Raw genomic sequence first — 25,869 nt, forward strand, 5'->3', positions numbered from 1 at the left:
ATAATGTAGCCGTTTGCCAAATTGGATTATTTCTTATATTTTCCGAGGTACAGGCTATCGGAATTTTACATTTTAGCCTCTGCTCTTTAAAATTGCCAAAATTTTAAAAGTCTTATTAATTTCGGATTTCGTTCCAATTCATATTCCAAGTAATAATAGGCGTGCTAATTACGTAGCCATTTGCCAAATTGAATTATTCATTATAGTTTTCGAGATACAGGCAATTGGAGTTTTACATTTTAGTCTCTGTTTTTTAAAATTGACCAAAATTTTAAGTCTTATTAATTTGAGATTTCTTTCCAATTCATATTCCAAGTAATGTTCGGTGTGCTAAGTACGTAGCCGTTTGCCATATTGGATTAATTCTTATGGTTTACGAGGTACAGGCTATCAGAATTTTACATTTTAGTCTCTGCTTTTTAAAATTGACCAAAATTTTAATAGTCTTATTAATTTCGGATTTCGTTCCAATTCACATTCCAAGTAATATTCGGAATGCTAATTACGTAGCCCTTTGCGAATTGGATTATTTCTTATAGTTTCTGTTTCCTAAAATTGACCGAAATTTTAAAAGAGTCTTATTAATTTCGGATTTCGATCCAACTCATATTCCAAGTAATAATCGGCGTGCTAATTACGTAGCCGTTTGCCAAATTGGATTATTTCTATAGTTTTCGGGATACAGGCTATCCCAATTTTACATTTTAGTCTCTGTTTTTTAAAATAGGCAAAAATATTAAAAGAGTATTATTAATATTGGATTTCGTTATAATTCCCATTCCAAGTAATATTCGGAGTGCTAATTACGTAGCCGTTTGCCAAATTGAATTATTTATTATAGTTTTCGAGATACAGGATATCGCAATTTTATATTTTAGTCCCTGTTTTATAAAATAGCAAAAATTTTAAAATAGTATTATTAATATCGGATTTCGTTCCAATTCATATACCAAGTAATATTCGGCGTGCTGATTACGTAGCCGTTTGCCAAATTGAATTATTTATTATAGCTTTCGAGATACAGGCTATCGCAATTTCATACTATAGTCTCTGTTTTTTAAAATAGGTAAAAATTTAAAATAGTGTTACTAATATCGGATTTCGTTCCAATTCACATTCCAAGTAATATTCGGAATGCTAATTACGTAGCCCTTTGCCAATTGGATTATTTCTTATAGTTTCCGAAATACAAGCAATCGCAATTTTACATTTTAGTCTCTGTTTTTTAAAATTGACCGAAATTTAAAATGAGTCTTATTAATTTCGGATTTCGTTCCAATTCATATTCCAAGTAATAATAGGCGTGCTAATTACGTAGCCGTTTGCCAAATTGGATTATTTCTTATATTTTCCGAGGTACAGACTATCGGAATTTTACATTTTAGCCTCTGCTCTTTAAATTTGACCAAAATTTTACTTCTTATTAATTTGAGATTTCTTTCCAATTCATATACCAAGTAATATTCGGCGTGCTAATTACGTAGCCGTTTGCTAAATTAGATTATTTCTTATTGTTTTCGAGATACAGGCTATCAGAATTTTACATTTTGTTTTTCTGTTTTTTAAAATTGACCAAAATTTTAATAGCCTTATTAATTTCGGATTTCGTTCCAATTCATATTTCCAGTAATATTCGGCGTGCTAATTACGTAGCGGTTTGCCAAATTGAATTATTTATTATGGCTTTCGAGATACAGGCTATCGCAATTTCATATTTTGGTCTCTGTATTTAAAATAGGTAAAAATTTTAAAATAGTATTATTAATATCGGATTCCGTTCCAATTCACATTCCAAGTAATATTCGGAATGCTAATTACGTAGCCCTTTGCCAATTGGATTATTTCTTATAGTTTCCGAAATACAAGCAATCGCAATTTTACATATTAGTCTCTGTTTTCTAAAATTGACCGAAATTTAAAATGAGTCTTATTAATTTCGGATTTCGTTCCAATTCATATTCCAAGTAATAATAGGCGTGCTAATTATGTAGCCGTTTGCCAAATTGAGTGATTTATTATAGCTTTCGAGATACAGGCTATCGCAATTTTATATTTTAGTCTCTGTCTTTTAAAATAGGCAAAAATTTAAAATAGTATTAATAATATCGGATTTCGTTCCAATTCACATTCCATGTAATATTCGGCGTGCTAATTTCGTAGCCGTTTGCCAAATTGGATTATTCCTTATATTTTCCGAGGTACAGGCTATCGGAATTTTACATTTTAGCCTCTGCTTTTTAAAATTGACCAAAATTTTAAGAGTCTTATTAATTTAAGATATCTTTCCAATTCATATTCCAAGTAATATTCGGCGTGCTGATTACGTAGCCGTTTGCCAAATTGAATTATTTATTATAGCTTTCGAGATACAGGCTATCGCAATTTCATATTATAGTCTCTATTTTTTAAAATAGGTAAAAATTTTAAAATAGTGTTATTAATATCGGATTTTGTTCCAATTCACATTCCAAGTAATATTCGGAATGCTAATTACGTAGCTCTTTGCCAATTGGATTATTTCTTATAGTTTCCGAAATACAAGCAATCGCAATTTTACATTTTAGTCTCTGTTTTTTAAAATTGACCGAAATTTAAAATGAGTCTTATTAATTTCGGATTTCGTTCCAATTCATATTCCAAGTAATAATAGGCGTGCTAATTACGTAGCCGTTTGCCAAATTGGATTATTTCTTATATTTTCCGAGGTACAGACTATCGGAATTTTACATTTTAGCCTCTGCTCTTTAAAATTGACCAAAAGTTTAAGAGTCTTATTAATTTGAGATTTCTTTCCAATTCATATACCAAGTAATATTCGGCGTGCTAATTACGTAGCCGTTAGCTAAATTAGATTATTTCTTATTGTTTTCGAGATACAGGCTATCAGAATTTTACATTTTGTTTTTCTGTTTTTTAAAATTGACCAAAATTTTAATAGCCTTATTAATTTCGGGTTTCGTTCCAATTCATATTTCCAGTAATATTCGGCGTGCTAATTACGTAGCGGTTTGATAAATTGAATTATTTATTATGGCTTTCGAGATACATCCTATCGCAATTTCATATTTTGGTCTCTGTTTTTAAAATAGGTAAAAATTTTAAAATAGTATTATTAATATCGGATTCCGTTCCAATTCACATTCCAAGTAATATTCGGAATGCTAATTACGTAGCCCTTTGCCAATTGGATTATTTCTTATAGTTTCCGAAATACAAGCAATCGCAATTTTACATAGTAGTCTTTGTTTTTTAAAATTGACCGAAATTTAAAATGAGTCTTATTAATTTCGGATTTCGTTCCAATTCATATTCCAAGTAATAATAATCGTGCTAATAATGTAGCCGTTTGCCAAATTGGATTATTTCTTATATTTTCCGAGGTACAGGCTATCGGAATTTTACATTTTAGCCTCTGCTCTTTAAAATTGCCAAAATTTTAAAAGTCTTATTAATTTCGGATTTCGTTCCAATTCATATTCCAAGTAATAATAGGCGTGCTAATTACGTAGCCATTTGCCAAATTGAATTATTCATTATAGTTTTCGAGATACAGGCAATTGGAATTTTACATTTTAGTCTCTGTTTTTTAAAATTGACCAAAATTTTAAGTCTTATTAATTTGAGATTTCTTTCCAATTCATATTCCAAGTAATGTTCGGTGTGCTAAGTACGTAGCCGTTTGCCATATTGGATTATTTCTTATGGTTTCCGAGGTACAGGCTATCAGAATTTTATATTTTAGACTCTGTTTTTTAATATAGGCAATAATTTTGAAATAATAATATTAATATCGGCTTTCGCTCCAATTCACATCCCAAGTAATATTCGGCATGCTAATTACGTAGCCGTTTGTCATATTGGATTATTTCTTATGGTTTCCGAAGTACAGGCTATCGGAATTTTACATTTTAGTCTCTGCTTTTTAAAATTGACCAAAATTTTAATAGTCTTATTAATTTCGGATTTCGTTGCAATTCATATTCCAGGTAATATTCGGCGTGCTAATTACCTATCCGTTTGCTAATTTGGATTATTACTTACAGTTTTCGAGGTACAGTCTATCAAATTTTTTTATATTTTAATCTCTGTTTTTTAAAATAGGCAAAAATTTTAAAATAGTATTTTTAATATCGGACTTCGTTCCAATTCACATTCCAAGTAATATTCGGAATGCTAATTACGTAGCCCTTTGCCAATTGGATTATTTCTTATAGTTTCCGAAATACAGGCAATCGGAATTTTACATTTTAGTCTCTGTTTTATAAAATTGACCAAAATTTTAAGAGTCTTATTAATTTCGGATTTCGTTCCACTTCATATTCCAAGTAATAATCGGTGTGCTAATTACGTAGCCATTTGCCAAATTGAATTATTTATTATAGTTTTCGAGATACAGGCAATCGGAATTTTACATTTTAGTCTCTGTTTGTTAAATTTGACCGAAATATTAAAAGAGTCTTATTAATTTCGGATTTCGTTCCAACTCATATTCCAAGTAATATTTGGCGCGCTAATTGCGTAGCCGTTTGCCAAATTGAATAATTTCTATAGTTTTCGAGATACAGGCTATCGGAATTTTACATTTTAGTCTCTGTTTTTTAAAATAGGTAAACATTTTAAAATAGTATTATTAATATCGGATTTCGTTCCAATTCACATTCCAAGTAATAATCGGAATGTTAATTACGTAGAGCTTTGCCAATTGGATTATTTCTTATAGTTTCCGAAATACAGGCAATCGCAATTCTACATTTTGTCTCTGTTTTTTAAAATTGACCGAAATTTAAAATGAGTCTTATTAATTTCGGATTTCCTTCCAATTCACATTCCAAGTAATAATCGGAATGTTAATTACGTAGAGCTTTGCCAAATGGATTATTTCTTATAGTTTTCTAGATACAGGCAATTGGAATTTTACATTTTAGTCTCTGTTTTTTAAAATTGACCGAAATTTTAAGAGTCTTATAAATTTCGGCTTTCGTTAATACTCATATTCCAAGTAATATTCCGCGTGCTAATTACGTAGTCGTTTGCCAAATTGGATTATTTCTTATATTTTCCGAGGTACAGGCTATCGGAATTTTACATTTTAGCCTCTGTTTTTAAAATTGACCAAAATTTTAAGAGTCTTATTAATTTAAGATATCTTTCCAATTCATATTCCAAGTAATATTCGGCGTGCTGATTACGTAGCCGTTTGCCAAATTGAATTATTTATTATAGCTTTCGAGATACAGGCTATCGCAATTTCATATTATAGTCTCTATTTTTTAAAATAGGTAAAAATTTTAAAATATTGTTATTAATATCGGATTTCGTTCCAATTCACATTCCAAGTAATATTCGGAATGCTAATTACGTAGCCCTTTGCCAATTGGATTATTTCTTATAGTTTCCGAAATACAAGCAATCGCAATTTTACATTTTAGTCTCTGTTTTTTAAAATTGACCGAAATTTAAAATGAGTCTTATTAATTTCGGATTTCCTTCCAATTCATATTCCAAGTAATAATAGGCGTGCTAATTATGTAGCCGTTTGCCAAATAGGATTATTTCTTATATTTTCCGAGGTACAGGCTATCGGAATTTTCCATTTTAATCTTTGTTTTTTAAAATTGACCGAAATTTAAAATGAGTCTTATTAATTTCGGATTTCGTTCCAATTCACATTCCAAGTAATATTTGGCGTGCTAATTACGTAGCCGTTTGTCAAATTGGATTATTTCTTATAGTTTTCTAGATACAGGCTATCGGAATTTTACAATTTACTCTTTGTTTTTTAAAATAGGCAATAATTTTAAAAGAGTATTATTAATATCAGATTTCGTTCCAACTAATATTCCAAGTAATATTCGGCGTGCTAATTACTTAGCCCTTTGCCAATTGAATTATTTCTTATAGTTTCCGAAATAGAGGCAATCGGAATTTTACATTTTGGTCTCTGTTTTTCAAAATTGACCAATATTTTAATAGCCTTATTAATTTCGGGTTTCGTTCCAATTCACATTCCAAGTAATATTTGGCGTGCTAATTACGTAGCCGTTTGCCAAATTGGATTATTTCTTATATTTTCCGAGGTACAGGCTATCGGAATTTTACATTTTAGCCTCTGCTTTTTAAAATTGACCAAAATTTTAAGAGTCTTATTAATTTAAGATATCTTTCCAATTCATATTCCAAGTAATATTCGGCGTGCTAATTACGTAGCCGTTTGCCAAATTGAATTATTTATTATAGCTTTCGAGATACAGGCTATCGCAATTTCATATTTTAGTCTCTGTTTTTTAAAATAGGTAAAAATTTTAAAATAGTGTTATTAATATCGGATTTCGTTCCAATTCACATTCCAAGAAATATTCGGAATGCTAATTACGTAGCCCTTTGCCAATTGGATTATTTCTTATAGTTTCCGAAATACAAGCAATCGCAATTTTACATTTTAGTCTCTGTTTTCTAAAATTGACCGAAATTTAAAATGAGTCTTATTAATTTCGGATTTCGTTCCAATTCATATTCCAAGTAATAATAGGCGTGCTAATTACGTAGCCATTTGCCAAATTGAATTATTTATTATAGTTTCCGAAGTACAGGAAATCGGAATTTTACATTTTAGCCTCTGCTCATTAAAATTGACCAAAATTTTAAGAGTCTGATTAATTACGGATTTCGTTCCAATTCATATTCCAAGTAATAATAGGCGTGCTAATTACGTAGCCATTTGCCAAATTGAATTATTCATTATAGTTTTCGAGATACAGGCAATTGGAATTTTACATTTTATCCTCTGTTTTTTAAAATTGACGAAAATTTTAAGTCTTATTAATTTGAGATTTCTTTCCAATTCATATTTCAAGTGATGTTCGGTGTGCCAATTACGTAGCCGTTTGCCATATTGGATTATTTCTTATGGTTTCCGAGGTACAGGCTATCGGAATTTTACATTTTAGCCTCTGCTTTTTAAAATTGACCAAAATTTTAAGAGTCTTATTAATTTAAGATATCTTTCCAATTCATATTCCAAGTAATATTCGGCGTGCTAATTACGTAGCCGTTTGCCAAATTGAATTATTTATTATAGCTTTCGAGATACAGGCTATCGCAATTTCATATTTTAGTCTCTGTTTTTTAAAATAGGTAAAAATTTTAAAATAGTGTTATTAATATCGGATTTCGTTCCAATTCACATTCCAAGTAATATTCGGAATGCTAATTACGTAGCCCTTTGCCAATTGGATTATTTATTATAGTTTCTGTTTCTTAAAATTGACCGAAATTTTAAAAGAGTCTTATTAATTTCGAATTTCGATTCAACTCATATTCCAAGTAATAATCGGCGTGCTAATTACGTAGCCGTTTGCCAAATTGGATTATTTCTATAGTTTTCGGGATACAGGCTATCGCAATTTTACATTTTAGTCTCTGTTTTTTAAAATAGGCAAAAATTTTAAAAAGTATTATTAATATTGGATTTCGTTATAATTCCCATTCCAAGTAATATTCGGCGTGCTAATTACGTGGCCATTTGCCAAATTGAATTATTTATTATAGTTTTCGAGATACAGGATATCGCAATTTTATATTTTAGTCCCTGTTTTTTAAAATAGCAAAAATTTTAAAATAGTATTATTAATATCGGATTTCTTTTCAATTCACATTCCGAGTAATATTCGGAATGCTAATAACGTAGCCCTTTGCCAGTTGGATTATTTCTTATAATTTCCGAAATACAAGCAATCGCAATTTTATATTTTAGTCTCTGTTTTTTAAAATTGACCGAAATTTAAAATGAGTCTTATTAATTTCGGATTTCGTTCCAATTCATATTCCAAGTAATAATAGGCGTGCTAATTACGTAGCCATTTGCCAAATTGAATTATTTATTATAGTTTTCGAAGTACAGGAAATCGGAATTTTACATTTTAGTCTCTGTTTTTTAAAATTGACCGAAATTTTAAAAGAGTCATTAATTTCGGATTTCGTTCCTACTCATATTCCAAGTAATAATCATCGTACTAATTACGTAGTCGTATGCCAAATTTTATTATTTCTTATATTTTCCGAGGTACAGGCTATCAGAATTTTACATTTTTTTCTCTGCCTTTTAAAATTGACCAAATTTTCATGAGTCTTATTAATTTCGGTTGTCGTTACAATTCATATTCCAAGTAATATTCGGCGTGCTAATTACGTAGCCGTTTGCCAAATTGAATTATTTATTATAGTTTTCGAGATACAAGATATCGCAATTTTATATTTTAGTCTATGTTTTTTAAAATAGGCAAAAATTTTAAAATAGTATTATTAATTTCGAATTTCTTTTCAATTCACATTCCAAGTAATATTCGGAATGCTAATTACGTAGCCCTTTGCCAATTGGATTATTTCTTATAGTTTCCGAAATACAGGCTATCAGAATTTTACATTTTACTCTCTGTTTTTTATAAATGACCAATCTTTTTAAAGCGTATTATTAATATAGGATTTCGTTCCAATTCACATTCCAAGTAATATTCTTTATTCTAATTACGTATCCGTTTACCAAATTGTATTATTTCTTATAGTTTTAGAGATACATTCTATCGGAATTTTACATTTTAGTCTCTGCTTTTTATAATTGACCAAAATTTTAAGTCTTATTAATTTCTTATTTCTTTGCAATTCATATTCCAAGTAATATTCGGCATGCTAATTACGTAGCCGTTTGCCAAATTGGATTATTTCTTATGGTTTTCGATATACAGGCTATCAGAATTTTTATTTTTGTCTCTGTTTTTTAAAATTGACCAAAACTTTAATAGTCTTATTAATTTCGGATTTGGTTGCAATTCATATTCCAAGTAATATTCGGCGTGCTAATTACGTAGCCGTTTGCCAAATTGAATTATTTATTATAGCTTTCGAGATACAGGATATCGCAATTTTACATTTTAGTCCCTGTTTTTTAAAATTGACCGAAATTTAAAATGAGTCTTATTAATTTCGGATTTCGTTCCAATTCATATTCCAAGTAATAATAGGCGTGCAAATTACGTAGACGTTTGTCAAATTGGATAATTTCTTATATTTTCCGAGGTACAGGCTATCGGAATTTTACATTTTAGCCTCTGCTCTTTAAAATTGACCAAAATTTTAAGAGTCTTATTAATTTCGGATTTCGTTCCAACTCATATTCCAAGTAATAATAGGCGTGCTAATTATGTAGCCGTTTGCCAAATTGGATTATTTCTTATAATTTCCGAGATAAAAGCAATCGCAATTTTACATTTTAGTCTCTGTTTTTTAAAATTGACCGAAATTTAAAATGAGTCTTATTAATTTCGGATTTCTTTCCAATTCATATTTCAAGTGATGTTCGGTGTGCTAATTACGTAACCGTTTGCCAAATTGGATTATTTCTTATAGTTTTCTAGATACAGGCTATCGGAATTTTACAATTTACTCTTTGTTTTTTAAAATAGGCAATAATTTTAAAAGAGTATTATTAATATCAGATTTCGTTCCAACTAATATTCCAAGTAATATTCGGCGTGCTAATTACTTAGCCCTTTGCCAATTGAATTATTTCTTATAGTTTCCGAAATAGAGGCAATCGGAATTTTACATTTTGGTCTCTGTTTTTCAAAATTGACCAATATTTTAATAGTCTTATTAATTTCGGGTTTCGTTCCAATTCACATTCCAAGTAATATTTGGCGTGCTAATTACGTAGCCGTTTGCCAAATTGGATTATTTCTTATATTTTCCGAGGTACAGGCTATCAGAATTTTACATTTTAGCCTCTGCTTTTTAAAATTGACCAAAATTTTAAGAGTCTTATTAATTTAATATATCTTTCCAATTCATATTCCAAGTAATATTCGGCGTGCTGATTACGTAGCCGTTTGCCAAATTGAATTATTTATTATAGCTTTCGAGATACAGGCTATCGCAATTTCATATTATAGTCTCTATTTTTTAAAATAGGTAAAAATTTTAAAATATTGTTATTAATATCGGATTTCGTTCCAATTAACATTCCAAGTAATATTCGGAATGCTAATTACGTAGCCCTTTGCCAATTGGATTATTTCTTATAGTTTCCGAAATATAAGCAATCGCAATTTTACATTTTTGTCTCTGTTTTTTAAAATTGACCGAAATTTAAAATGAGTCTTATTAATTTCGGATTTCGTTCCAATTCATATTCCAAGTAATAATAGGCGTGCTAATTACGTAGCCATTTGCCAAATTGAATTATTTATTATAGTTTTCGAAGTACAGGAAATCGGAATTTTACATTTAGTCTCTGTTTTTTAAAATTGACCGAAATTTTAAAAGAGCCATTAATTTCGGATTTCGTTCCAATTCATATTCCAAGTAATAATAGGCGTGCTAATTACGTAGCCATTTGCCAAATTGAATTATTTATTATAGTTTTCGAAGTACAGGAAATCGGAATTTTACATTTTAGCCTCTGCTCTTTAAAATTGACCAAAATTTTAAGAGTCTGATTAATTACGGATTTCGTTCCAATTCATATTCCAAGTAATAATAGGCGTGCTAATTACGTAGCCATTTGCCAAATTGAATTATTCATTATAGTTTTCGAGATACAGGCAATTGGAATTTTACATTTTATCCTCTGTTTTTTAAAATTGACGAAAATTTTAAGTCTTATTAATTTGAGATTTCTTTCCAATTCATATTTCAAGTGATGTTCGGAATGCTAATTACGTAGCCCTTTGCCGATTGGATTATTTATTATAGTTTCTGTTTCTTAAAATTGACCGAAATTTTAAAAGAGTCTTATTAATTTCGAATTTCGATCCAACTCATATTCCAAGTAATAATCGGCGTGCTAATTACGTAGCCGTTTGCCAAATTGGATTATTTCTATAGTTTTCGGGATACAGGCTACCGTAATTTTACATTTTAGCCTCTGTTTTTTAAAATTGACCAAAATTTTAAGTCTTATTAATTTGAGATTTCTTTCCAATTCATATTTCAAGTGATGTTCGGTGTGCTAAGTACGTAGCCGTTTGCCATATTGGATTATTTCTTATGGTTTCCGAGGTACAGGCTATCAGAATTTTACATTTTTGTCTCTGTTTTTTAAAATTGACCAAAACTTTAATAGTCTTATTAATTTTGGATTTGGTTCCAATTCATATTCCAAGTAATATTCGGCGTGCTAATTACGTAGCCGTTTGCCAAATTGAATTATTTATTATAGCTTTCGAGATACAGGCTATCGCAATTTTATATTTTAGTCTCTGTTTTTTATAAATGACCAATCTTTTTAAAGCGTATTATTAATATAGGATTTCGTTCCAATTCACATTCCAAGTAATATTCGGAATGCTAATTACGTAGCCCTTTGCCAATTGGATTATTTCTTATAGTTTCCGAAATACAGGCTATCAGAATTTTACATTTTACTCTCTGTTTTTTATAAATGACCAATCTTTTTAAAGCGTATTATTAATATAGGATTTCGTTCCAATTCACATTCCAAGTAATATTCTTTATTCTAATTACGTATCCGTTTACCAAATTGTATTATTTCTTATAGTTTTAGAGATACATTCTATCGGAATTTTACATTTTAGTCTCTGCTTTTTATAATTGACCAAAATTTTAAGAGTCTTATTAATTTCTTATTTCTTTGCAATTCATATTCCAAGTAATATTCGGCGTGCTAATTACGTAGCCGTTTGCCAAATTGGATTATTTCTTATGGTTTTCGATATACAGGCTATCAGAATTTTTATTTTTGTCTCTGTTTTTTAAAATTGACCAAAACTTTAATAGTCTTATTAATTTCGGATTTGGTTGCAATTCATATTCCAAGTAATATTCGGCGTGCTAATTACGTAGCCGTTTGCCAAATTGAATTATTTATTATAGCTTTCGAGATACAGGCTATCGCAATTTTATATTTTAGTCTCTGTTTTTTAAAATAGGCAAAAAGTTTAAAATAGTATTAATAATATCGGATTTCGTTCCAATTCACATTCCAAGTAATATTCGGCGTGCTAATTACGTAGCCGTTTGCCAAATTGGATTATTTCTTATAATTTCAGAAATACAAGCAATCGCAATTTTACATTTTAGTCTCTGTTTTTTAAAATTGACCGAAATTTAAAATGAGTCTTATTAATTTCGGATTTCGTTCCAATTCATATTCCAAGTAATAATAGGCGTGCAAATTACGTAGACGTTTGTCAAATTGGATTATTTCTTATATTTTCCGAGGTACGGGCTATCGGAATTTTACATTTTAGCCTCTGCTCTTTAAAATTGACCAAAATTTTAAGAGACTTATTAATTTCGGATTTCGTTCCAACTCATATTCCAAGTAATAATAGGCGTGCTAATTATGTAGCCGTTTGCCAAATTGGATTATTTCTTATAATTTCCGAAATACAAGCAATCGCAATTTTATATTTTAGTCTCTGTTTTTTAAAATTGACCGAAATTTAAAATGAGTCTTATTAATTTCGGATTTCGTTCCAATTCGTATTCCAAGTAATAATAGGCGTGCTAATTACGTAGCAGTTTGCCAAATTGGATTATTTCTTATATTTTCCGAGGTACAGGCTATCGGAATTTTACATTTTAGCCTCTGCTCTTTAAAATTGACCAAAATTTTAACAGTCTTATTAATTTGAGATTCCTTTCCACTTCATATACCAAGTAATATTCTACGTGCTAATTACGTAGCCGTTTGCTAAATTGGATTATTTCTTATTGTTTTCGAGATACAGGCTATCAGAATTTTGCAATTTTTTTTCTGTTTTTTAAAATTGACCAAAATTTTAATAGTCTTATTAATTTCGGATTTCGTTCCAATTCATATTCCAAGTAATATTCGGCGTGCTAATTACGTAGCGGTTTGCCAAATTGAATTATTTATTATAGCTTTCGAGATACAGGCTATCGCAATTTCATATTTTAGTCTCTGTTTTTTAAAATAGGTAAAAATTTTAAAATAGTGTTATTAATATCGGATTTCGTTCCAATTCACATTCCAAGAAATATTCGGAATGCTAATTACGTAGCCCTTTGCCAATTGGATTATTTCTTATAGTTTTCGAAATACAAGCAATCGCAATTTTATATTTTAGTCTCTGTCTTTTAAAATTGACCGAAATTTAAAATGAGTCTTATTAATTTCGAATTTTACATTTTAGTCTCTGTTTTTTAAAATTGACCGAAATTTTAAAAGAGACATTAATTTCGGATTTAGTTCCAATAAATATTCCAAGTAATAATAGGCGTGCTAATTACGTAGCCATTTGCCAGATTGAATTATTTATTATAGTTTTCGAAGTACAGGAAATCGGAATTTTACATTTTAGCCTCTGCTTTTTAAAATTGACCAAAATTTTAAGAGTCTGATTAATTACGGATTTCGTTCCAATTCATATTCCAAGTAATAATAGGCGTGCTAATTACGTAGCCATTTGCCAAATTGAATTATTCATTATAGTTTTCGAGATACAGGCAATTGGAATTTTACATTTTAGCCTCTGTTTTTTAAAATTGACCAAAATTTTAAGTCTTATTAATTTGAGATTTCTTTCCAATTCATATTTCAAGTGATGTTCGGTGTGCCAATTACGTAGCCGTTTGCCATATTGGATTATTTCTTATAGTTTCCGAGGTACAGGCTATCAGAATTTTACATTTTAGTCTCTGCTTTTTAAAATTGACCAAAATTTTAATAGTCTTATTAATTCCGGATTTCGTTCCAATTCACATTCCAAGTAATATTCGGAATGCTAATTACGTAGCCCTTTGCCAATTGGATTATTTATTACAGTTTCTGTTTCTTAAAATTGACCGAAATTTTAAAAGAGTCTTATTAATTTCGAATTTCGATTCAACTCATATTCCAAGTAATAATCGGCGTGCTAATTACGTAGCCGTTTGCCAAATTGGATTATTTCTATAGTTTTCGGGATACAGGCTATCGCAATTTTACATTTTAGTCTCTGTTTTTTAAAATAGGCAAAAATTTTAAAAGAGTATTATTAATATTGGATTTCGTTATAATTCCCATTCCAAGTAATATTCGGCGTGCTAATTACGTAGCCGTTTGCTAAATTGGATAATTTCTTATTGTTTTCGAGATACAGGCTATCAGAATTTTACAATTTTTTTTCTGTTTTTTAAAATTGACCAATTTTTTAATAGTCTTATTAATTTCGGATTTCGTTCCAATTCATATTCCAAGTAATAATAGGCGTGCTAATTACGTAGCCATTTGCCAAATTGAATTATTTATTATAGTTTTCGAGATACAGGATATCGCAATTTTATATTTTAGTCTCTGTTTTTTAAAATTGACCGAAATTTAAAATGAGTCTTATTAATTTCGGATTTCGTTCCAATTCATATTCCAAGTAATATTCGGCGTGCTAATTACGTAGCCGTTTGCCAAATTGAATTATTTATTATAGCTTTCGAGATACAGGCTATCGCAATTTTATATTTTAGTCTCTGTTTTTTAAAATAGGCAAAAAGTTTAAAATAGTATTAATAATATCGGATTTCGTTCCAATTCACATTCCAAGTAATATTCGGCGTGCTAATTACGTAGCCGTTTGCCAAATTGGATTATTTCTTATAATTTCCGAAATACAAGCAATCGCAATTTTACATTTTAGTCTCTGTTTTTTAAAATTGACCGAAATTTAAAATGAGTCTTATTAATTTCGGATTTCGTTCCAATTCATATTCCAAGTAATAATAGGCGTGCAAATTACGTAGACGTTTGTCAAATTGGATAATTTCTTATATTTTCCGAGGTACAGGCTATCGGAATTTTACATTTTAGCCTCTGCTCTTTAAAATTGACCAAAATTTTAAGAGTCTTATTAATTTCGGATTTCGTTCCAACTCATATTCCAAGTAATAATAGGCGTGCTAATTATGTAGCCGTTTACCAAATTGGATTATTTCTTATAATTTCCGAGATACAAGCAATCGCAATTTTACATTTTAGTCTCTGTTTTTTAAAATTGACCGAAATTTAAAATGAGTCTTATTAATTTCGGATTTCGTTCCAATTCGTATTCCAAGTAATAATAGGCGTGCTAATTACGTAGCCGTTTGCCAAATTGGATTATTTCTTATATTTTCCAAGGTACAGGCTATCGGAATTTTACGTTTTAGCCTCTGCTCTTTAAAATTGACCAAAATTTTAACAGTCTTATTAATTTGAGATTTCTTTCCACTTCATATACCAAGTAATATTCGGCGTGCTAATTACGTAGCCGTTTGCTAAATTGGATAATTTCTTATTGTTTTCGAGATACAGGCTATCAGAATTTTACAATTTTTTTTCGGTTTTTTAAAATTGACCAATTTTTTAATAGTCTTATTAATTTCGGATTTCGTTCCAATTCATATTCCAAGTAATAATAGGCGTGCTAATTACGTAGCCATTTGCCAAATTGAATTATTTTTTATAGTTTTCGAAGTACAGGAAATCGGAATTTTACATTTTAGTCTCTGTTTTTTAAAATTGACCGAAATTTTAAAAGAGTCATTAATTTCGGATTTCGTTCCTACTCATATTCCAAGTAATAATCATCGTACTAATTACGTAGTCGTATGCCAAATTTTATAATTTCTTATATTTTCCGAGGTACAGGCTATCAGAATTTTACATTTTTTTCTCTGCCTTTAAAAATTGACCAAAATTTCATGAGTCTTATTAATTTCGGTTTTCGTTACAATTCATATTCCAAGTAATATTCGGCGTGCTAATTACGTAGCCGTTTGCCAAATTGAATTATTTATTATAGTTTTCGAGATACAAGATATCGCAATTTTATATTTTAGTCTATGTTTTTTAAAATAGGCAAAAATTTTAAAATAGTATTATTAATTTCGGATTCCTTTTCAATTCACATTCCAAGTAATATTTGGAATGCTAATTACGTAGCCCTTTGCCAATTGGATTATTTCTTATAGTTTCCGAAATACAGGCTATCAGAATTTTACATTTTACTCTCTGTTTTTTATAAATGACCAATCTTTTTAAAGCGTATTATTAATATAGGATTTCGTTCCAATTCACATTCCAAGTAATATTCTTTATTCTAATTACGTATCCGTTTACCAAATTGTATTATTTCTTATAGTTTTAGAGATACATTCTATCGGAATTTTACATTTTAGTCTCTGCCTTTTATAATTGACCAAAATTTTAAGAGCCTTATTAATTTCTTATTTCTTTGCAATTCATATTCCAAGTAATATTCGGCGTGCTAATTACGTAGCCGTTTGTCAAATTGGATTATTGCTTATGGTTTTCGATATACAGGCTATCAGAATTTTTATTTTTGTCTCTGTTTTTTAAAATTGACCAAAACTTTAATAGTCTTATTAATTTCGGATTTGGTTCCAATTCATATTCCAAGTAATATTCGGCGTGCTAATTACGTAGCCGTTTGCCAAATTGAATTATTTATTATAGTTTTCGAGATACAAGATATCGCAATTTTATATTTTAGTCTATGTTTTTTAAAATAGGCAAAAATTTTAAAATAGTATTATTAATTTCGGATTCCTTTTCAATTCACATTCCAAGTAATATTTGGAATGCTAATTACGTAGCCCTTTGCCAATTGGATTATTTCTTATAGTTTCCGAAATACAGGCTATCAGAATTTTACATTTTACTCTCTGTTTTTTATAAATGACCAATCTTTTTAAAGCGTATTATTAATATAGGATTTCGTTCCAATTCACATTCCAAGTAATATTCTTTATTCTAATTACGTATCCGTTTACCAAATTGTATTATTTCTTATAGTTTTAGAGATACATTCTATCGGAATTTTACATTTTAGTCTCTGCCTTTTATAATTGACCAAAATTTTAAGAGCCTTATTAATTTCTTATTTCTTTGCAATTCATATTCCAAGTAATATTCGGCGTGCTAATTACGTAGCCGTTTGCCAAATTGGATTATTGCTTATGGTTTTCGATATACAGGCTATCAGAATTTTTATTTTTGTCTCTGTTTTTTAAAATTGACCAAAACTTTAATAGTCTTATTAATTTCGGATTTGGTTCCAATTCATATTCCAAGTAATATTCGGCGTGCTAATTACGTAGCCGTTTGCCAAATTGAATTATTTATTATAGCTTTCGAGATACAGGCTATCGCAATTTTATATTTTAGTCTCTGTTTTTTAAAATAGGCAAAAAGTTTAAAATAGTATTAATAATATCGGATTTTGTTCCAATTCACATTCCAAGTAATATTCGGCGTGCTAATTACGTAGCCGTTTGCCAAATTGGATTATTTCTTATAATTTCCGAAATACAAGCAATCGCAATTTTACATTTTAGTCTCTGCTCTTTAAAATTGACCAAAATTTTAAGAGTCTTATTAATTTCGGATTTCGTTCCAACTCATATTCCAAGTAATAATAGGCGTGCTAATTATGTAGCCGTTTGCCAAATTGGATTATTTCTTATAATTTCCGAGATACAAGCAATCGCAATTTTACATTTTAGTCTCTGTTTTTTAAAATTGACCGAAATTTAAAATGAGTCTTATTAATTTCGGATTTCGTTCCAATTCGTATTCCAAGTAATAATAGGCGTGCTAATTACGTAGCCGTTTGCCAAATTGGATTATTTCTTATATTTTCCGAGGTACAGGCTATCGGAATTTTACATTTTAGCCTCTGCTCTTTAAAATTGACCAAAATTTTAACAGTCTTATTAATTTGAGATTTCTTTCCACTTCATATACCAAGTAATATTCGGCGTGCTAATTACGTAGACGTTTGCTAAATTGGATAATTTCTTATTGTTTTCGAGATACAGGATATCAGAATTTTACAATTTTTTTTCTGTTTTTTAAAATTGACCAAAATTTTAATAGTCTTATTAATTTCGGATTTCGTTTCAATTCATATTCCAAGTAATATTCGGCGTGCTAATTACGTAGCGGTTTGCCAAATTGAATTATTTATTATAGCTTTCGATATACAGGCTATCGCAATTTCATATTTTAGTCTCTGTTTTTTAAAATAGGTAAAAATTTTAAAATAGTGTTATTAATATCGGATTTCGTTCCAATTCACATTCCAAGAAATATTCGGAATGCTAATTACGTATCCCTTTGCCAATTGGATTATTTCTTATAGTTTTCGAAATACAAGCAATCGCAATTTTACATTTTAGTCTCTGTCTTTTAGAATTGACCGAAATTTAAAATGAGTCTTATTAATTTCGGATTTCGTTCCAATTCATATTCCAAGTTATAATAGGCGTGCTAATTACGTAGCCATTTGCCAAATTGAATTATTTATTATAGTTTTCGAAGTACAGGAAATCGGAATTTTACATTTTAGTCTCTGTTTTTTAAAATTGACCGAAATTTTAAAAGAGTCATTAATTTCGGATTTCGTTCCTACTCATATTCCAAGTAATATTCATCGTACTAATTACGTAGTCGTATGCCAAATTTTATTATTTCTTATATTTTCCGAGGTACAGGCTATCAGAATTTTACATTTTTTTTCCTCTGCCTTTTAAAATTGACCAAAATTTCATGAGTATTATTAATTTCGGATTTCGTTACATTTCATATTCCAAGTAATATACGGCGTGCTAATTACGTAGCCGTTTGCCAAATTGAATTATTTATTATAGTTTTCGAAATACAAGATATCGCAATTTTATATTTTAGTCTATGTTTTTTAAAATAGGCAAAAATTTTAAAATAGTATTATTAATTTCGGATTTCTTTTCAATTCACATTCCAAGTAATATTCGGAATGCTAATTACGTAGCCCTTTGCCAATTGGATTATTTCTTATAGTTTCCGAAATACAGGCTATCAGAATTTTACATTTTACTCTCCGTTTTTTATAAAAGACCAATATTTTTAAAGCGTATTATTAATATAGGATTTCGTTCCAATTCACATACCAAGTAATATTCTTCATTCTAATTACGTATCCGTTTACCAAATTGTATTATTTCTTATAGTTTTAGAGATACTTTCTATCGGAATTTTACATTTTAGTCTCTGCTTTTTATAATTGACCAAAATTTTAAGAGTCTTATTAATTTGGTATTTCTTTGCAATTCATATTCCAAGTAATATTCGGCGTGCTAATTACGTAGCCGTTTGCCAAATTGGATTATTTCTTATGGTTTTCGATATACAGACTATCAGAATTTTACATTTTTGTCTCTGTTTTTTAAAATTGACCAAAACTTTAATAGTCTTATTAATTTCGGATTTGGTTCCAATTCATATTCCAAGTAATATTCGGCATGCTAATTACGTAGCCGTTTGCCAAATTGAATTATTTATTATAGCTTTCGAGATACAGGCTATCGCAATTTTATATTTTAGTCTCTGTTTTTTAAAATAGGCAAAAAGTTTAAAATAGTATTAATAGTATCGGATTTCGTTCCAATTCACATTCCAAGTAATATTCGGCTTGCTAATTACGTAGCCGTTTGCCAAATTGGATTATTTCTTATATTTTCCGAAGTACAGGCTATCGGAATTTTACATTTTAGCCTCTGCTCTTTAAAATTGAATAAAATTTTAAGAGTCTTATTAATTTGAGATTTCTTTCCAATTCATATACCAAGTAATATTCGGCGTGCTAATTACGTAGCCGTTTGCTAAATTAGATTATTTTTTATTGTTTTCGAGATACAGGCTATCAGAATTTTACATTTTGTTTTTCTGTTTTTTAAAATTGACCAAAATTTTAATAGTCTTATTAATTTCGGATTTCGTTCCAATTCATATTTCCAGTAATATTCGGCGTGCTAATTACGTAGCGGTTTGCCAAATTTAATTATTTATTATAGCTTTCGAGATACAGGCTATCGCAATTTCATATTTTGGTCTCTGTTTTTAAAATAGGTAAAAATTTTAAAATAGTATTATTAATATCGGATTCCGTTCCAATTCACATTCCAAGTAATATTCGGAATGCTAATTACGCAGCCCTTTGCTAATTGGATTATTTCTTATAGTTTCCGAAATACAAGCAATCGCAATTTTACATATTAGTCTCTGTTTTTTAAAATTGACCGAAATTTAAAATGAGTCTTATTAATTTCGGATTTCGTTCCAATTCATATTCCAAGTAATAATAGGCTTGCTAATTATGTAGCCGTTTGCCAAATTGGATTATTTCTTATATTTTCCGAGGTACAGGCTATCGGAATTTTACATTTTAGCCTCTGCTCTTTAAAAGTGACCAAAATTTTAAGAGTCTTATTAATTTCGGATTTCGTTCCAATTCATATTCCAAGTAATAATAGGCGTGCTAATTACGTAGCCATTTGCCAAATTGAATTATTCATTATAGTTTTCGAGATACAGGCAATTGGAATTTTACATTTTAGTCTCTGTTTTTTAAAATTGACCAAAATTTTAAGTCTTATTAATTTTGATTTCTTTCCAATTCATATTTCAAGTGATGTTCGATGTGCTAAGTACGTAGCCGTTTGCCATATTGGATTATTTCTTATGGTTTCCGAGGTACAGGCTATCAGAATTTTACATTTTAGTCTCTGCTTTTTAAAATTTACCAAAACTTTAATAGTCTTATTAATTTCGGATTTCGTTCCAATTCACATTCCAAGTAATATTCGGAATGCTAATTACGTAGCCCTTTGCCAATTGGATTATTTCTTATAGTTTCTGTTTCTTAAAATTGACCGAAATTTTAAAAGAGTCTTATTAATTTCGGATTTCGATCCAACTCATATTCCAAGTAATAATCGGCGTGCTAATTACGTAGCCGTTTGCCAAATTGGATTATTTCTATAGTTTTCGGGATACAGGCTATCGCAATTTTACATTTTAGTCTCTATTTTTTAAAATAGGCAAAACTTTTAAAATAGTATTATTAATTTCCAATTCATATTTGAAATATTGAGATTTCTTTCCAATTCATATTTCAAGTGATGTTCGGTGTGGCAATTACGTAGCCGTTTGCCATATTGGATTATTTCTTATGGTTTCCGAGGTACAGGCTATCAGAATTTTACATTTTAGTCTCTGCTTTTTAAAATTGACCAAAATTTTAATAGTCTTATTAATTTCGGATTTGGTTCCAATTCATATTATAAGTAATATTCGGCGTGCTAATTACGTAGCCGTTTGCCAAATTGAATTATTTATTATAGCTTTCGAGATACAGGCTATCGCAATTTTATATTTTAGTCTCTTTTTCTTAAAATAGGCAAAAAGTTTAAAAGAGTATTAATAATATCGGATTTCGTTCCAATTCACATTCCAAGTAATATTCGGCGTGCTAATTACGTAGCCGTTTGCCAAATTGGATTATTTTTTATAATTTCCGAAATACAAGCAATCGCAATTTTACATTTTAGTCCCTGTTTTTTAAAATTGACCGAAATTTAAAATGAGTCTTATTAATTTCGGATTTCGTTCCAATTCATATTCCAAGTAATAATAGGCGTGCAAATTACGTAGCCGTTTGCCAAATTGGATTATTTCTTATATTTTCCGAGGTACAGGCTATCGGAATTTTACATTTTAGCCTCTGCTCTTTAAAATTGACCAAAATATTAAGAGTCTTATTAATTTCGGATTTCGTTCCAACTCATATTCCAAGTAATAATAGGCGTGCTAATTATGTAGCCGTTTGCCAAATTGGATTATTTCTTATATTTTCCGAGGTACAGGCTATCGGAATTTTATATATTAGCCTCTGCTCTTTAAAAATGACCAAAATTTTAAGAGTCTTATTAATTTCGGATTTCGTTCCAATTCATATTCCAAGTAATAATAGGCGTGCTAATTACGTAGCCATTTGCCAAATTGAATTATTCATTATAGTTTTCGAGATACAGGCAATTGGAATTTTACATTTTACTCTCTGTTTTTTATAAATGAGCAATATTTTAAAAGAGTTTTATTAATATAGGATTTCGTTATAATTCACATTCCAAGCAATATTCGGCGTGCTAATTACGTAGCCGTTTTCCAAATTGGATTATTTCTTATAGTTTTCGACATACAGGCTATCGCAATTTTATATTTTAGTCTCTGTTTTTTAAAATAGGCAAAAATTTTAAAATAGAATTATTAATAACATATTTCGTTCCAATTCATATTCCCAGTAATATTCGGCGTGCTAATTACGTAGCGGTTTGCCAAATTTAATTATTTATTATAGCTTTCGAGATACAGGCTTTCGCAATTTCATATTTTGGTCTCTGTTTTTAAAATAGGTAAAAATTTTAAAATAGTATTATTAATATCGGATTCCGTTCCAATTCACATTGCAAAGAATATTCGGAATGCTAATTACGTAGCCCTTTGCCAATTGGATTATTTATTATAGTTTCCGAAATACAAGCAATCGCAATTTTACATATTAGTCTCTGTTTTCTAAAATTGACCGAAATTTAAAATGAGTCTTATTAATTTCGGAATTCGTTCCAATTCATATTCCAAGTAATAATAGGCGTGCTAATTATGGAGCCGTTTGCCAAATTGGATTATTTCTTATATTTTCCGAGGTACAGGCTATCGGAATATTATATATTAGCCTCTACTCTTTAAAATTGACCAAAATTTTAAGAGCCTTATTAACTTCGGATTTCGTTCCAATTCATATTCCAAGTAATAATAGGCGTGCTAATTACGTAGCCATTTGCCAAATTGAATAATTCATTATAGTTTTCGAGATACAGGCAATTGGAATTTTGCATTTTAGTCTCTGTTTTTTAAAATTGACCGAAATTTTAAAAGAGCCTTATAAATTTCGGATTTCGTTCCTACTCATATTCCAAGTAATAATCCGCGTACTAATTACGTAGCCGTTTGTCAAATTGAATTATTTATTATAGTTTTCGAGATACAATCTATCGCAATTTTATATTTTAGTCTCTGTTTTTTAAAATAGGCAAAAATTTTTAAATAGTAATATTAATATCGGATTTCGTTCCAATTCACATTCCAAATAATATTCGGAATGTTAATTACGTAGCCCTTTACCAATTGGATTATTTCTTATAGATTCCGAAATACAGGCTATCGGAATTTTACATTTTACTCTCTGTTTTTTATAAATGAGCAATATTTTAAAAGAGTATTATTAATATAGGATTTCGTTCCTATTCACATTCAAATTAATATTCTTCATGCTAATTACGTATCCGTTTACCAAATTGTATTATTTCTTATAGTTTTAGAGATACATTCTATCGGAATTTTACATTTTAGTCTCTGCTTTTTATAATTGACAAAAATTTTAAGAGCCTTATTAATTTGGTATTTCTTTGCAATTCATATACCAAGTAATATTCGGCGTGCTAATTACGTAGCCGTTTGCCAAATTGGATTATTTCTTATGGTTTTCGATAAACAGGCTATCAGAATTTTACATTTTTGTCTCTGTTTTTTAAAATTGACCAAAATTTTAATAATCTTATTAATTTCGGTTTAGGTTCCATTTCATATTGCAAGTAATATTAGGCGTGCTAATTACGTAGCGGCTTGCCAAATTGAAGTATTTATTATAGATTTCGAAGTACAGGAAATCGGAATTTTACATTTTAGTCTCTGTTTTTTTAAAATTGACCGAAATTTTAAAAGAGTCATTAATATCGGATTTCGTTCCTACTCATATTCCAAGTAATATTCATCGTACTAATTACGTAGTCGTATGCCAAATTGGATTATTTCTTATATTTCCCGAGGTACAGGCTATCAGAATTTTACATTTTTTTCTCTGCCTTTTAAAATTGACCAAAATTTCATGAGCCTTATTAATTTCGGATTTCGTTACAATTCATATTCCAAGTAATATTCGGCCTGCTAATTACGTAGCCGTTTGCCAAATTGAATTATTTATTATAGTTTTCGAGATACAGGATATCGCAATTTTATATTTTAGTCTCTGTTTCTTAAAATAGGCAAAAATTTTAAAATAGTATTATTAATATCGGATTTCTTTTCAATTCACATTCCAAGTAATATTTGGAATGCTAATTACGTAGCACTTTGCCAATTGGATTATTTCTTATAGTTTCCGAAATACAGGCTATCGGAATTTTACATTTTACTCTCTGTTTTTTAAAATAGGTAAAAATTTTAAAAGTGTTACTAATATCGGATTTCGTTCCAATTCACATTCCAAGTAATATTCGGAATGCTAATTACGTAGCACTTTGCCAATTGGATTATTTCTTATAGTTTCCGAAATACAAGCAATCGCAATTTTATATATTAGTCTCTGTTTTTTAAAATTGACCGAAATTTAAAATGAGTCTTATTAATTTCGGATTTCGTTATAATTCATATTCCAAGTAATAATAGGCGTGCTAATTACGTAGCCGTTTGCCATATTGGATTATTTCTTATATTTTCCGTGGTACAGGCTATCGGAATTTTACATTTTAGCCTCTGCTCTTTAAAATTGACCAAAATTTTAATAGTCTTATTAATTTCGGATTTCGTTGCAATTCATATTCCAGGTAATATTCGGCGTGCTAATTACCTATCCGTTTGCTAATTTGGATTATTACTTACAGTTTTCGAGATACAGTCTATCAAATTTTTTTATATTTTAGTCTCTGTTTTTTAAAATAGGCAAAAATTTTAAAATAGTATTTTTAATATCGGACTTCGTTCCAATTCACATTCCAAGTAATATTCGGAATGCTAATTACGTAGCCCTTTGCCAATTGGATTATTTCTTATAGTTTCCGAAATACAGGCAATCGGAATTTTACATTTTAGTCTCTGTTTTATAAAATTGACCAAAATTTTAAGAGTCTTATTAATTTCGGATTTCGTTCCACTTCATATTCCAAGTAATAATCGGTGTGCTAATTACGTAGCCATTTGCCAAATTGAATTATTTATTATAGTTTTCGAGATACAGGCAATCGGAATTTTACATTTTAGTCTCTGTTTGTTAAATTTGACCGAAATATTAAAAGAGTCTTATTAATTTCGGATTTCGTTCCAACTCATATTCCAAGTAATATTTGGCTCGCTAATTGCGTAGCCGTTTGCCAAATTGAATAATTTCTATAGTTTTCGAGATACAGGCTATCGGAATTTTACATTTTAGTCTCTGTTTTTTAAAATAGGTAAACATTTTAAAATAGTATTATTAATATCGGATTTCGTTCCAATTCACATTCCAAGTAATAATCGGAATGTTAATTACGTAGAGCTTTGCCAATTGGATTATTTCTTATAGTTTCCGAAATACAGGCAATCGCAATTTTACATTTTGTCTCTGTTTTTTAAAATTGACCGAAATTTAAAATGAGTCTTATTAATTTCGGATTTCCTTCCAATTCATATTCCAAGTAATAATAAGCGTGCTAATTATGTAGCCGTTTGCCAAATAGGATTATTTCTTATATTTTCCGAGGTACAGGCTATCGGAATTTTCCATTTTAATCTTTGTTTTTTAAAATTGTCCGAAATTTTAAAAGAGTCTTATTAATTTCGGATTTCGTTCCAATTCACATTCCAAGTAATATTTGGCGTGCTAATTACGTAGCCGTTTGCCAAATTGGATTATTTCTTATAGTTTTCTAGATACAGGCTATCGGAATTTTACAATTTACTCTTTGTTTTTTAAAATAGGCAATAATTTTAAAAGAGTATTATTAATATCAGATTTCGTTCCAACTAATATTCCAAGTAATATTCGGCGTGCTAATTACTTAGCCCTTTGCCAATTGAATTATTTCTTATAGTTTCCGAAATAGAGGCAATCGGAATTTTACATTTTGGTCTCTGTTTTTCAAAATTGACCAATATTTTAATAGTCTTATTAATTTCGGGTTTCGTTCCAATTCACATTCCAAGTAATATTTGGCGTGCTAATT

Source organism: Rhynchophorus ferrugineus, unplaced genomic scaffold, assembly GCF_030347505.1.
Source record: "Rhynchophorus ferrugineus isolate W39M unplaced genomic scaffold, kcgeb_rfMv2 rfM14, whole genome shotgun sequence".
NCBI classification, from domain to species: Eukaryota; Metazoa; Arthropoda; class Insecta; order Coleoptera; family Curculionidae; genus Rhynchophorus; species Rhynchophorus ferrugineus.